At 41.8% G+C, this 14,791-nt stretch overlaps 1 long non-coding RNA gene across 1 annotated transcript; it reads right to left on the bottom strand.

The window, feature by feature from the left end:
• Positions 1-2,921: 2,921 nt before the first annotated feature.
• Positions 2,922-5,298, bottom strand: LOC109941008 (uncharacterized). The gene is made up of 2 exons (XR_002263852.2): positions 3,566-5,298; positions 2,922-3,492 (listed from the first exon to the last, which is right to left on the bottom strand). It is a non-coding gene; the product is annotated as an uncharacterized lncRNA (long non-coding RNA).
• Positions 5,299-14,791: the final 9,493 nt, after the last annotated feature.

Raw genomic sequence — 14,791 nt, 5'->3', positions numbered from 1 at the left:
GTAGGCGCGAACCCCTCACAATCAACACCGCGGCTTCTCCACAATCTTCTTGGAGAGCTCGATGGAGACAATCACCCGAGCTGTCTAGGAGGCAGCAACCTCCAAGAGTAACAAGCCGATGACGCTTGCTCGGTGTACCACCTAGTGCCTCAAGAATCACCGATGGATGCAAATGCACTAGGAACACTCAATCTCTCACTAGGATGCAATCTCAAGCAAAGAGTGTGAGAGAGTGAGTTAGAGGATCACAAATGAGCTCAATGTGTGCAAGGAATGGCCAAGAGAGACCTCACACACGAGCTACCCTTCTATTTATAGTCCCCCATCAAATTCCAACTGTTATGAGCAAAAAGCGCCTGTTCTGCGCACACGCGGACGGTCCGCGCCCTAGGGCCGGACGGTCCGCCGTACACATAACGGCTATATTCCCCATTTAAAATCTGGCAGAGCTGTCAGAAAAGTTAGGTCCGGACAGTCCGCCCACCATGGCCGGACCGTCCATGACCTGGCAACTTGAAGCACCCGGACTTCTGACCAAGAGCGGTTAGCACAGGCGGACCGTCCACCTACAAGGCCGGACGGTCTGAGACCTGGAGACAGTACTGTCCGGATTTATCCTCTGGACAGTCCGTAGTGCAAAACCTAAAAACCACACAGTCCCTGCCCAAATCATATTTTGCACCTGTGGACTATCCGCCGTCAAAGCCGGACGGTCCGCACTATAATTCAGGGACTGTCCCAAAAGCAGACTTCTCTGGTCAGGACTGCGGACGGTCCGGCCCCAAGGCCCGGATGGTCCGCAGTGCAAAGGAACAGTAAATGTCCGAAGTGGGCAGACTTCGGACCCCACTGGTGGATCACGGACGGTCCGCCCTCAAGACCCAGACGGTCCGCGCTCCCAAGACTTTGCACTTTTCAAACAAGCTTTTGAAATAATTTTAACTCGTGAAATTTGAAGCGTTGTTAGTCCTCATGCAAATGCAACCACTAGATGCTCTATGAGGCACTAAGTTTTACACAGATCAAAGTCATTGACCCCTCTTAATAGTACGGCTATCTAGCCTACTAATCCGGTCAAGTATCTTCTCTAAACTCCTCAAGACCGGCAAAAACAAAACCTATGTTATACATTTGCCTTCACTTGATCCACAACCAATGCTTATGAATCTCCAAGATTTCCTGTTCTATGTGGTCCAACCCTACATTCTTATTTCTCCAAGAATCGTTAGCCCACAAGCAGTTGTCATTAATTTCCAAAACATCACCAAGGGGCCTAGATGATTCACAACAGGTCGACCAGGCCCCATTGAGCAACTCTTCAATGTAGGTCGGTCGACCAAGTCCAACGCGAGCAACTCTATGAGGCGGACCAAAGGTCCCGTCGAGCAACTCTGCGAGGCAGGCCGGATGACTAGGCCCTGCTAAGCAACTCCACAAGGCAGAGAAGCTCAAGGCCCATGACGGAAGCTAGTACGCTTGTGGGCCCCCAAACCATTCCCTCCTAACACTCGCGCATCAGGAGCATGCTTGTACCCGACTGACGAGGAGACAAGGCAGGCATTATTGCCCCACGCTAGCCATGGTAGGGCACGTCGCCATGCACATATCGTCTTGGATAATGCCATGGCACACCAGAGGGATGATAGACAATCCCTAATAATAGGACGGGGCATCGCCACATATGACCCTTGGTGCCCTTTGACTCCAACCCATCGGTCCCACCAAGCGTCACTATAGGGAAACTCAGCACCAGAGTCACTATAGTGACCCACATACCAGGTAGATGAATTGATCTGCCATATCGGGCATATGACCCCGCACGAACCAGAAGACAACGTCAAGAGAGCTACGTCAGTAGGACCACCGTAGACAATAGGTCGCGCCCTCCTTCGGATGACAAGTCCCTATGTAAGAACCCCCTTGAACTATAAAGGGGGGTAAAACAACCAAAGACAGGAACATTCAGCTAGAGTTCTGCACTCCCTCATTCTCACACTTGCACCTACTGTAACACGTTCCTCAATAAATACTATGATCAACACTACACTGGACTAGGGCACAAACCTGAACTCGTATGAACCCTTTGTTGGTATCCCTTGTTTCACCATTCAAAGTGATTCCACACTAGCCTCCCCACCGAACACAAATTTTACTGTGTCCCCAATTTCTGAAACCACGACACTTTGATTCTAGAGAAGGGGGGTTGGGAGGGGCTAGTGTCAGCGACATGAGAGTGGGACCGGGACGGTGGCATGAGTGTGGGGGAGGGGTGATGGGGTCATGGGGGAGATAGGGAGAGGGTAGATGCGCATGTGAGGGATAAGAGATGAAGGATGATCCAAATAACAGTGGGCATTGGATTTGAGTGAGTAAAAGGGGATTATCCAACGATCTGAACCATTGGTTTTGGCGGTGTGTTATGCCTGGGTCAATTTGTTGGTGGATTTAGGAGAGTTTGTGGGTGTGGGGTGATTTTGTTAGGTAGGTTTTGTAAAGCTTAAGCTAGTGGGTTATATAGGGTATAAATATATATTATTAAGACGTCGTCTCGCCTTATGTTTTAAGCTTAAAAGATAAAAATGATCGCTTGAAAACTATTGTTCTTCTATCTTATGTCTTTATGTTGCTCCTATATAAGATACAAATAAAGATATGTTCAATAGATTGTACATATAGCCATGTAAAATACTGTTTCATATCGTAGACAAGGCAATTTAGAGAAACTGAAGGTAAGGGTGCGTTTGGTTTAGCTGTGAGCTATGAAAAAGCTATTGTGAGCTGTCAGCTATGAAAAAACTGTTGTGAGCTGATAGCTATGAAAAAGTTGAAAGTTGTTTGGTTGAACCTGTTGTAAAACGGTGGATTTGATATAAATTATCTATAATGCCCCTAAGGCCTTGCTATGTTGTTTGTACGTAAAATAATCATAATGATATGATCTCTACATATAAAATAAATTGCTACATTTGTAAATAAGTGCAACATTCATATGAAAAGACTTGTCATCTATATAACTAGCTTAAATCACTCCTTGCATTAGCTAGTGAAGTAGCTATCCTATCATAAATGGTGTTCATAGTAACTTCGTTCTCTCCCCTACCTCAGGACCACCATCTTGATATTGATCCACAACATTTGATGCTCCAGGCATGTACTCATCATCTGCGTCACACCTCTCAAACTCCTTATCAAGCAACTTACTATCATGAATGAAATTATGTAATGCAAAACAAGATATAATGATCTCCTTCTATCGTTGAATTGAGAATCTCGACATGTCTTTCAATATGCGCCATTTTTTCTTGAGGACCCCAAATGCTCGCTCAATGACATAGCGGAGCGAGGAGTGCAAGAAGTTAAATATCTCATGTTTCCCTTACGGTGGACATCCACGATGATGACGAAATTCCGATATATGGTACGTAGTACCCTTGAAAGGTGCAAGGTATCCAGCTCGATTTGGATATTTGGAGTCCACAAGGTAGTATTTATCTAAAAAGGACATAAAATTACCATTGCAAAATATAAATAATCAGAGTCGACAAGATAGTACTTATTAGATTACCTTTAGGAGGGACAGGAAAATAAGAAAAGTTTGCCAAACACATGATTAAGGATCCGTGTGTCATGTGCAGAACCCCGCATCCAACAACCACAAATGTAAACCTCATGTCAAAGTCACATATCGCAAGTACATTCTACGATGTATATCCATGGCGACAAGTGTAGTTAATAACCTCATCAGCCAACACAACTACCTTAACATATGATCCATTTATTGCTCCAATGGTACCTTTAAAATATTACCAGAAACGATCTTCTTTCAACTTCTCATGTTCATAACTAAATGTTGGATCCTTTGGTTTCACGTTTTCTTTTCCTAACTTAAGCAAACACTTCAATACTTCCTTGAACTTCATGTGAATTGTCCATGTGAACCGTACAAAACGGTTTTCAACTCGGGAAAAAGACTGTGGCCCTCCAACAATCGATAGAAACATTGCAGTGACTCAATTGATGTAACATTATGAGTCGATTTCATGAAGTGCCATAAAAATATCATGGCTCATTCTAAACATCTTATAAAAATATCTTGAACGATCCAAACATCTCATGACCCATTGATAACCAGACTCTAGAGCTTCTGTTTCTCTATATTCACCTTTGTGGAAATACCGTTTATTGTAAAGAGTGCCTAAATTTCCAAGAATTGCAGCATGCTGTGATAATTCAGTAAGTGAAGAGATTCATGACGCTTTTTTGCTAAGTCTTCCATATTATCGTGCATCTAAACAAAAAACCAGAACATGTAAGTCATAGATAATATAATTTGGTCCAACACAAAAACATAGAATAAACTCAGAACATCCTTTGAGCTAAGAAGTCACACTTTAGTAAAGCACAACAAAAAAGGTCATTATCCCAACCAGCTAAAATCCCCTCCTTACAAATGTCAATTAGGTGCTTCAAAATTGCATTATCCCAAACAACCTTCTTAGCCATACTGTAGTAGAGCACAACAAAAAATATTGGTGCATTAGAAATTTAGAATAGTCTATTGGAAGAGATGCTCTGTTCAAGTGTCAAGTACCTTTGGGTCCTTGTATTTCTGCAGATCAAAGACTTTATACCCCCTGCTCTATTCAAGTGTCAAGTTTTGCAAAATTATAAACACTAAAGTAAAAACGTGAACTATATACACTGATGTCAAAAAATCATACAACTAAGATACACCATCTACCCCCAAAATAATGTGTCATTATAGCTATGAATCTGGATAACAAACAAGCTGGCAGCAACAACTAATGAGGGTGGATTGTGAATCTGGATACAAACAATCAGGCAGCAGCAACTACCTTAGTAGTCATAATACAACAAACTCAATTTCGCAAGTAGGTGCACACCAACTCAAGTTTTCCCCTGCTTGTACTCTGATTGTTTTTAATAAAAAACATATTATCAAAAAAACATGCTCCAAAATACCACTTGCATTGCCTCCAAAACATACAGAGCATCGAGAGGGTTGTCGCTGATGGGGATGGTCGTCACAGCTAGGAGACCGTCGGCTTGGGGCGCTGCAGAGAACCGATGCTAGATAATGCCACTACTGCGAGCCCACGGAAGGGCGATGCGATTGCCACCTACGCTAGGAGCAAGGGTCAATGCCGTCAGGCGCTGTGAGCGCCGCCACACGGAGCGTTGCTAGCTAGGATGACGGCTGTCGCGATGAGCAGAGGATGCGCTGCTATGAGCAGGTGATGGGGAACCCTAATGGGAGCTCTTTCCCTGGTGAGGAACAAAGAGGAATTGGAGAAAAGGACACAAGATGTAAAATAGTAACAAACCGGCACGTACATAATCAGTGGCAGGGGTAATTTTTTTAATTTTGGTTTGCAAGCAATCCCTACCTGCTGTGAGATTTCTACTATAAAAAGCAGGTTGTGGTGGAAAAAGTTACTGCACATCATACCTCTTTCTTTAGATTCTACTTTTTTAAAAGAAAAACATGTCGTAAAAGCATAACCCAAACAGGGACTTAATGGTTTCACATGGATAATTTCCCATTTTCCCAATTCGCTCATTCTCTTATTTCAGAACTAGGTATGTGTCCGTTCATTGCCATAAGACGGGGGAGCATGGGGAGCGGCGCCTAGGCTACAAATATATTTTTTGTTTATTTCTAAATACTAAGTTATGTGTTGTCTGGTGGTTAGCCCCAAATTTCTAGAGCAGAGAAGTGTAGGTTCGAGTGCTCATTGTATACTATTTTTTTGGCTGCTGGACGTGGGGAGGGTGAAGACGTGATAGCACCAGATGCCCACATTAGGTTCTTAATATAGTACTAATACGATGCCTGTGCAATACGACGCATCCAATCAGGTGCATGTTAATGTTTCAATTATTCATACTTGCACATCACATGAAAGTTTGGAAGCTCTATTTACATGTTGCTTTTAGTATAACGAAAATGAGCAAGGAGAATGGTATTGATCTAAATCCAACGTAGTCAGACATTAGGAGCATTTGAGCTAAAATTATTAGGATAACGATAGGTGCAAAAAAATTGAATCTTTGTTTCTTATAATGCTAAAAAATTGTACAATTTTGAAGCTCTACAATTTTCACTTTTCTTCTGAAACATCATACAATGACTTCCGAAGTAAAAATGGAACAAGTCTGATTTATTGTGTGCCACCCAAATAGAAATAGGTTACTTGAGCCTATGATAATGAATGCAGTAACACTCAACACAAAACAATTAAACCAGTTTCTAGGTGAACATTAAGTGATCAGTTACATAGCACACCAACCAGTAAATGTAAACCTATCAAGGAACTGGGCTAAGCGCCTTGACAAAGAAAATGTAAACCTATCAAGGAACTGGGTAACCAGTAAATGTAAACAAATATGACAGAAAATCAACACAAAATTTCTAGACGGAAGCTGCATCATTTTTAGGCCAAAAAATATAAACCTATCAAGGAAATGGTCTGAAAGGTGTAGGTTCTACGCTATTATTGAAAGATCAGAGGAATCATCGTTTACTATTTGGTATTTACTTATTCAACAATTAAAATACATACACGAAACATGACCGACTTGTAGAACCTAATAGCAGAACCTAACCTGGAAGGAATAACCCACATGAAACCAATCAACCAATCACAATGAAAAAACCATGTTAAATTTTGCAATAAATGTGTGAACACAATGATCTATCCACTGAGCAATATTCCTAATACAGATCCACTTAGTTAAACAAGAAAGTACTCCTGCACGCTTCATGGTAGCGACTTTCAGCACTGGACAATTCAAAATAAATTTAGTGTATGAGAACGAAAATTCAGTATGTGCTTATTCATCACGTGTGTAGAAAGTAAAATAAGCGTTCAATGTTTTCTCATTTAAATTTTTTGGCTTTAATCAAACTAGGGAATGCAGATTGGAATGACAAATAAGTATCATTATCACGAATAGTAACAGTTGATAGACAAGAAATCCAAGAAATTTTAGGAAGAACTGTTATAACTTGTTTTCCTTCGTCAGGACACAATATGCCAACAATACATAATGAATTTAAGTACTTGCTATATAGTACACACTTACTTGCAATCATTTCGGTGTCCTCAGCTTAACAATATAGACACTACCTTGTAGTCCGGTTTTAAAAGTTTGCAGCCCTCGGCCAGTAGCAAGAGTTTGACTTTTAACAACTATATGTAATGAGAACACCTCGAGTATGAAATTGTGACTAAATTGCTGCTTGCAAACTATATACAAAACTTCTTTCATAATCATGCATACATAAAAAGGCTAAGATATTGCACACATTGTTTTCATAAAAAACAATCATACATAAGAAAGGACAGAAGATATTGCACATAGCATTGAGCGGAAGCAGTCTGATAATGGTACATATGGCATGGAAGATTGTAGCATAACTTCATTTGGATCTAAGATAATGTGATTGGTTTATGCTAAATATAAAATACTGTTTCTACCCACCAACTATGAAAGTTGTCTCGCAAAACAATAGCCCCTTGACAACATAAATCCTAGCACCCGTAAAAAAATTCAATCATAAATTGATAAAAATGCAACCACAGCTCATCATAAATCTCTAGATAGAGGTTGGCTGTTATCTGTGCATCAATTAGGAAGCAGTCAAGCAGAAGACGTGAAAACTAACCACCCTATGACTTAAGTGATATTTGTGAGGTAACGACAGAAGGGGTTTACCAACGATGTTAACTTTGGGACTGAAGGACACTATTTGATCTCCACCTTGTAGCTCTTAAACCCTTCGATTATGACCTGTACAGACAGATGGCTAATAATAAGTCATCAATTTATTAGCAGAGCAAACTCTTCCTTCGTCTTTTACTAAAGAATACTGCTGCACAAAATTGAGCGAAAGTAAAAATGAAAAAAATGCAATTAAGGCATGAGCATTGGGGTCGAACTACTAAATTGTAGTTTAAGAATGAACACAACAAAAATAAATATAATTATTTTATATTTTTTACATGACAATGAAAAAATGTTTTCTTGATATGATAAACACAATTGACTGGACTGGACTACCTTTATTTTTTATTGGTGTGATAAAAAAGGGCTCTGTTTTTGATAAACTGAAATAAACATGCAATGCAATGAAAAAAGTTTTCTAGTTACAATAACATGCCATCAATAAACATTTTTAAAAATAAACAGAATTACTTTTACAATAAGTTGACCTACGATTTCTATATATCACATAAGTTGACATTGTTTAAATGTAATAGTTGTTCAAACAAGTTTCCAAACTTTTAAAATAATTTGTGCTCTATTCCAAACACTAACATAAACTATGTGAAATATAATGTTGTCAACTATGGTAAGTCCTGCACACAAAGTATGTAGTTTTCATATTGAATGAGTCATTAACCATACAGACCGAAAAATGATCTAATATATTTAGATTTTAGTAGGCTATCTCTAAAACATGTTTTTTTGGTACAAAGGCAAACCAAAAAAGCTGAGTGAAGATTACTGCACAACGCGATAATGGAAATCGAAGGTCTTGCAAGTCGAGGATAATTAATTGAGCAACAGATTCATGCAAACACACACGGGCCTATATTGTGCAGAAAGAGAGAACAGACCTTGCAAGCGCGGCGTCCACACATCACACAACCTCGCAACACCAGTGTTTGAGGGTCGTCAGGCAACCCCAAAAAGTATCAGTACATGCATCCATCACCCAAAAGAAGACGATCAGGGTCGTACTTGAGCGATCTCCACGAGGGCGCTGCAACGCAGGCTTCATGCTAGCCCCACCAACGGACCCCATATCATGTCATAATTGTTGAAGAAAGATTGTTCCCCTTACTATACTGCCACTGCTATGTGTTTTTGTATGGAAGTAGTACAGAGGGCTTTATTAGTCTGTTGCTTATTGCAAAAGCAATCCAAGCATGCAGATCAATGTGGCATGGCATATTTGGTCTGTGTGCCCAAACTAGCCACTAGAAAATTTAGGCAGCCCTATGAGTTTGGAAGATTTCCAAAATTTAGCAAAAATACATGGCTTATGGTTCATATGCCATGCATTTTTACTGCAAATTCTTGGCCAAATGCAACGCCGAATCAAAACCTTGACTAAAATTATTGCTAAAATTTGGCAGGGCTAGTTTGGGTACAAACTAAACAACTTTATTCAACCAGTGTAATTTATAGAAGATCGGTGTGGGTCAGAGAAATGAAATAAAAAATATTATCATCTTACCAATAGTATTCCCTCAAGGGAGTGTATTGAAGGAGTCACCAGCAATACAATGAAATACAGAGCCAGTACTCGGTTCATCTGTTTACAATAAAATCAGACATGATGAGTTACAGATGATGGTTGAGGAAATAAATACTCAATCAAATTTCAATGGTAGAAATTAGTGGTGAAGCATCCTTGCGTAGATTAAAACATTTGCTTTAGGATCTTTTGAAGTAATGAACAAAATGTCCATATAATTATACTACGGGGAGAAGGAAGGAAGATCTTTGAAAATACACTTTCATACAAAGCATATAATACGTTTGTTGAGAATCTAACTGCTTAGAAGAGCTAATTGTATCATTGATTCATTGGGTGTAATGAGTTCCATTAGGCATGAATGATTGTGCAGTTTGAGAGAGGCTCACCCCAAACAGTACACATGCATAATACATTGATCATAACCTTCATCAAGTGATCCATTAGTGACTGAATATAGGATAATGCTAGGGAATATAATAGAGACAGAACTGAATGGGTACCGTGAGCCCTTGGCAATCTTGATCCACGTAGACCACTTCATCAAGTGGCTCTTCGACACCTCTGCCATCATGCTTAAGTAGACGCCTAAAATTAATTGACAACATTTGTGGCTAGAGAGTGTTTCATTGTGCAAGGGATTCATAAAACTAAGCACACACCACTTTAGCTAATACCTGTATAGCATAATCTCTAGCTAACAATCCTGGATTCTTGATGTTCCAACAGCACGGTCCACAAGCACAGATAGCTCATATTTTCTGATAGTCGCCTAGAGGGGGGGGTGAATAGGGCGAAACTGAAATTTATAAATATAAACACAACTACAAGCCGGGTTAGCGTTAGAAATATAAACGAGTCCGCGAGAGAGGGCGCAAAACAAATCCCAAGCGAAAAAGCAAGTGAGACACGGAGATTTGTTTTACCGAGGTTCGGTTCTTGCAAACCTACTCCCCGTTGAGGAGGCCACAAAGGCCGGGTCTCTTTCAACCCTTCCTTCTCTCAAACGGTCCCTTGGACCGAGTGAGCTTCTCTTCTCAAATCAAAGCCGGGAACAAAACTTCCCCGCAAGGGCCACCACACAATTGGTGCCTCTTGCCTTGATTACAATGGAGTTTTGATCACAAGAACAAGTGAGAAAGAAAAGAAGCAATCCAAGCGCAAGAGCTCAAATGAACACGGCAAATCACTCTCACTAGTCACTAGGGCTTAGTGTGGAATTGGAGAGGATTTGATCTCTTTGAATGTGTCTAGAATTGAATGCCTAGCTCTTGTAAGTGGTTGAGAAGTGGAAAACTTGGATGCAATGAATGGAGGGGTGGTTGGGGTATTTATAGCCCCAACCACCAAACTTGACCGTTGGCTGGAGGCTTCTGCGCGATGGCGCACCGGACAGTCCGGTGCACACCGGACAGTCCGGTGCCCCCTGCCACGTCATCACTGCCGTTGGATTCTAGCCGTTGGAGCTCCTGACATGTGGGCCCGCCTGGGTGTCCGGTGCACACCGGACAGGTACTGTTTGATGTCCGGTGTGCCAGCATGGGCGATTCTGACTTCTGCGCGCGCAGACGGCGCATTGAATGCGCGGCAGAGAGCCGTTGGCGCGGAGACGACCGTTGTCCCGGAGTTGCACCGGACAGTCCGGTGAACACCGGACAGTCCGGTGATTTATAGCGGACGAGCCGTTGGCTTTTCCCGAAGCTGGCGAGTTCCTGAGGCCGACCTCCTTTGGCGCACCGGACACTGTCCGTGTACACCGGACAGTCCGGTGAATTTTAGCCGAGTCCCCCCTGGAATTCCCGAAGGTGAAGAGTTTGAGTCTGAGTCCCCTGGTGCACCGGACAGGTACTGTGCACTGTCCGGTGGCACACCGGACAGTCCGGTGCGCCAGACCAGGGGTGCCTTCGGTTGCCCCTTTGCTCCTTTATTGAATCCAAAACTTGGTCTTTTTATTGGCTGAGTGTGAACCTTTTACACCTGTATAATCTATACACTTGGGCAAACAAGTTAGTCCAAAGATTTGTGTTGGGCAATTCAACCACCAAAATTATTTAGGAACTAGGTGTAAGCCTAATTCCCTTTCAATCTCCCCCTTTTTGGTGATTGATGCCAACACAAACCAAAGCAAATATAGAAGTGCATAATTGAACTAGTTTGCATAATGTAAGTGTAAAGGTTGCTTGGAATTAAGCCAATATAACTACTTACAAGATATGCATGGAATGTTTCTTTCCTATTTAGCATTTTGGACCACGTTTGCACCACATGTTTTGTTTTTGCAAGTCCTTTTGTAAATCCATTTCAAAGATCTTTTGCAAATAGTCAAAGGTAAATGAATAAGAGTTTGCAAAGCATTTTTAGGATTTGAAATTTTCTCCCCCTGAATCAAATGCTTTTCCTTTGACTAAACAAAACTCCCCCTACAAGAGATCCACCTCTTAGTGTTCAAGAGGGTTTTGATATATCATTTTGAAATGCTACTTGCTCCCCCTTTGAACACAATAGGATACCAATTGATAGATACTTCTTTGAAAATACTAAGTTTTTGAAATTGGTGGTGGTGCGGTCCTTTTGCTTTGGGCTCATTTCTCCCCCTTTTTGGCATGAATCGCCAAAAACGGAATCATTAGAGCCCTTGAAGTAAGTTCTTCCTCTTTGGTCATAAATGAATGAGTTAAGATTATACCAAAGACGAAATCTGGTCCTTTTGCTTTTGAGCTTTTATTCTCTCCCCCAAGGATGAAGTCCTTTTCTTTGATGCTCATTTCTCCCCAAGGAATAGAGAGTTGCTCGGAGTGATGGCGAAGCATGAGTTACGGAGTGGAAGCCTTTGTCTTCGCCGAAGACTCCAATTCCCTTTCAATATACCTATGACTTGGTTTGAAATAGACTTGAAAACACATTAGTCATAGCATATAAAAGAGATATGATCAAAGGTATTTAAATGAGCTATGTGTGCAAGCTAGCAAAAGAAATTTCTAGAATCAAGAATATTGAGCTCATGCCTAAGTCTGGTAAAAGATTGTTCATCAAGAGGCTTGGTAAAGATATCGGCTAATTGATCTTTAGTGTTAATGTAAGAAATCTCGATATCTCCCTTTTGTTGGTGATCCCTAAGAAAATGATACCGAATGGCTATGTGTTTAGTGCGGCTGTGCTCGACGGGATTGTCGGCCATTTTGATTGCACTCTCATTATCACATAGCAAAGGGACTTTGGTTAATTTGTAACCGTAGTCCCGCAGGGTTTGCCTCATCCAAAGCAATTGCGCGCAACAATGTCCTGCGGCAATGTACTCGGCTTCGGCGGTGGAAAGAGCGACCGAATTTTGCTTCTTTGAAGCCCAAGACACCAAGGATCTTCCCAAGAACTGGCAAGTCCCCGATGTGCTCTTCCTATTAATTTTGCACCCCGCCCAATCGGCATCCGAATAACCAATCAAATCAAATGTGGATCCCCGAGGGTACCAAAGCCCAAACTTAGGTGTGTAAGCCAAATATCTCAAGATTCGTTTTACGGCCGTAAGGTGTGATTCCTTAGGGTCGGATTGAAATCTTGCACACATGCAAACGGAAAGCATAATGTCCGGTCGAGATGCACATAAATAAAGCAATGAACCAATCATCGACCGGTATACCTTTTGATCCACGGACTTACCTCCCGTGTCGAGGTCGAGATGCCCATTAGTTCCCATGGGTGTCTTGATGGGTTTGGCATCCTTCATCCCAAACTTAGCAAGAATGTCTTGAGTGTACTTCGTTTGGCTAATGAAGGTGCCCTCTTGGAGTTGCTTGACTTGGAATCCTAGAAAATACTTCAACTCCCCCATCATCGACATCTCGAATTTCTGTGTCATGATCCTACTAAACTCTTCACATGTAGACTCGTTAGTAGACCCAAATATAATATCATCAACATAAATTTGGCATACAAACAAGTCATTTTCAAGAGTTTTAGTAAAGAGTGTAGGATCGGCCTTGCCGACTTTGAAGCCATTAGCAATAAGGAAATCTCTAAGGCATTCATACCATGCCCTTGGGGCTTGCTTGAGCCCATAAAGCGCCTTAGAGAGCCTATAAACATGGTTAGGATACTCACTGTCTTCAAAGCCGGGAGGTTGCTCAACATAGACCTCTTCCTTGATCGGTCCATTGAGGAAGGCACTTTTCACGTCCATTTGATAGAGCTTAAAGCCATGGTAAGTAGCATAGGCCAATAATATGCGAATTGACTCAAGCCTAGCTACTGGTGCATAGGTTTCACCGAAATCCAAACCTTCGACTTGTGAATACCCTTTGGCCACGAGTCGAGCTTTGTTCCTTGTCACCACACCATGCTCATCTTGCTTGTTGCGGAAGACCCATTTGGTTCCTACAACATTTTGGTTAGGACGTGGAACTAAATGCCATACCTCATTTCTAGTGAAGTTGTTGAGCTCCTCTTGCATCGCCACCACCCAATCCGAATCTTGAAGTGCTTCCTCTACCCTATGTGGCTCAATAGAGGAAACAAACGAGTAATGTTCACAAAAATGAGCAACACGAGATCTAGTGGTTACCCCCTTATGAATGTCGCCGAGGATGGTGTCGACGGGGTGATCTCGTTGGATTGCTTGGTGGACTCTTGGGTGTGGCGGTCTTGGTTCTTCCTCATCCTCCTTTTCTTGATCATTTGTATCTCCCCCTTGATCATTGCTATCATCTTGAGGTGGCTCGTCTTCTTGATTTTGCTCTTCATCATTTTGAGCCTCATCCTCATTTTGAGTTGGTGGAGATGCCTGCATGGAGGACGATGGTTGATCTTGTGCATTTGGAGGCTCTTCGGATTCCCTAGGACACACATCCCCAATGGACATGTTCCTAAGCGCTATGCATGGAGCCTGTTCTTCACCTACTTCATCAAGATCAACTTGCTCTACTTGAGAGCCGTTAGATTCATCAAACACAACGTCACATGAGACTTCAACTAGTCCAGTGGACTTGTTAAAGACCCTATATGCCCTTGTGTTTGAGTCATAACCAAGTAAAAAGCCTTCTACAGTTTTAGGAGCAAATTTAGATTTTCTACCTCTTTTAACAAGAATAAAGCATTTGCTACCAAAAACTCTAAAGTATGAAATGTTGGGCTTTTTACCGGTTAGGAGTTCATATGATGTCTTCTTGAGGATTCGGTGAAGATATAACCGGTTGATGGCGTAGCAGGCGGTGTTGACCGCTTCGGCCCAAAACCGGTCCGATGTCTTGTACTCATCAAGCATGGTTCTTGCCATGTCCAAAAGAGTTCGATTCTTCCTCTCCACTACACCATTTTGTTGTGGCGTGTAGGGAGAAGAGAACTCATGCTTGATGCCCTCCTCCTCAAGGAAGCCTTCAATTTGAGAGTTCTTGAACTCCGTCCCGTTGTCGCTTCTTATTTTCTTGATCCTTAAGGCGAACTCATTTTGAGCCCGTCTCAAGAATCCCTTTAAGGTCTCTTGGGTTTGAGATTTTTCCTGTAAAAAGA

This window comes from Zea mays, chromosome 7, assembly GCF_902167145.1.
Source record: "Zea mays cultivar B73 chromosome 7, Zm-B73-REFERENCE-NAM-5.0, whole genome shotgun sequence".
NCBI classification, from domain to species: Eukaryota; Viridiplantae; Streptophyta; class Magnoliopsida; order Poales; family Poaceae; genus Zea; species Zea mays.
The sequence above is the reverse complement of the archived record's forward strand: the minus strand, read 5'-3'. Positions and strand labels throughout refer to the sequence as shown.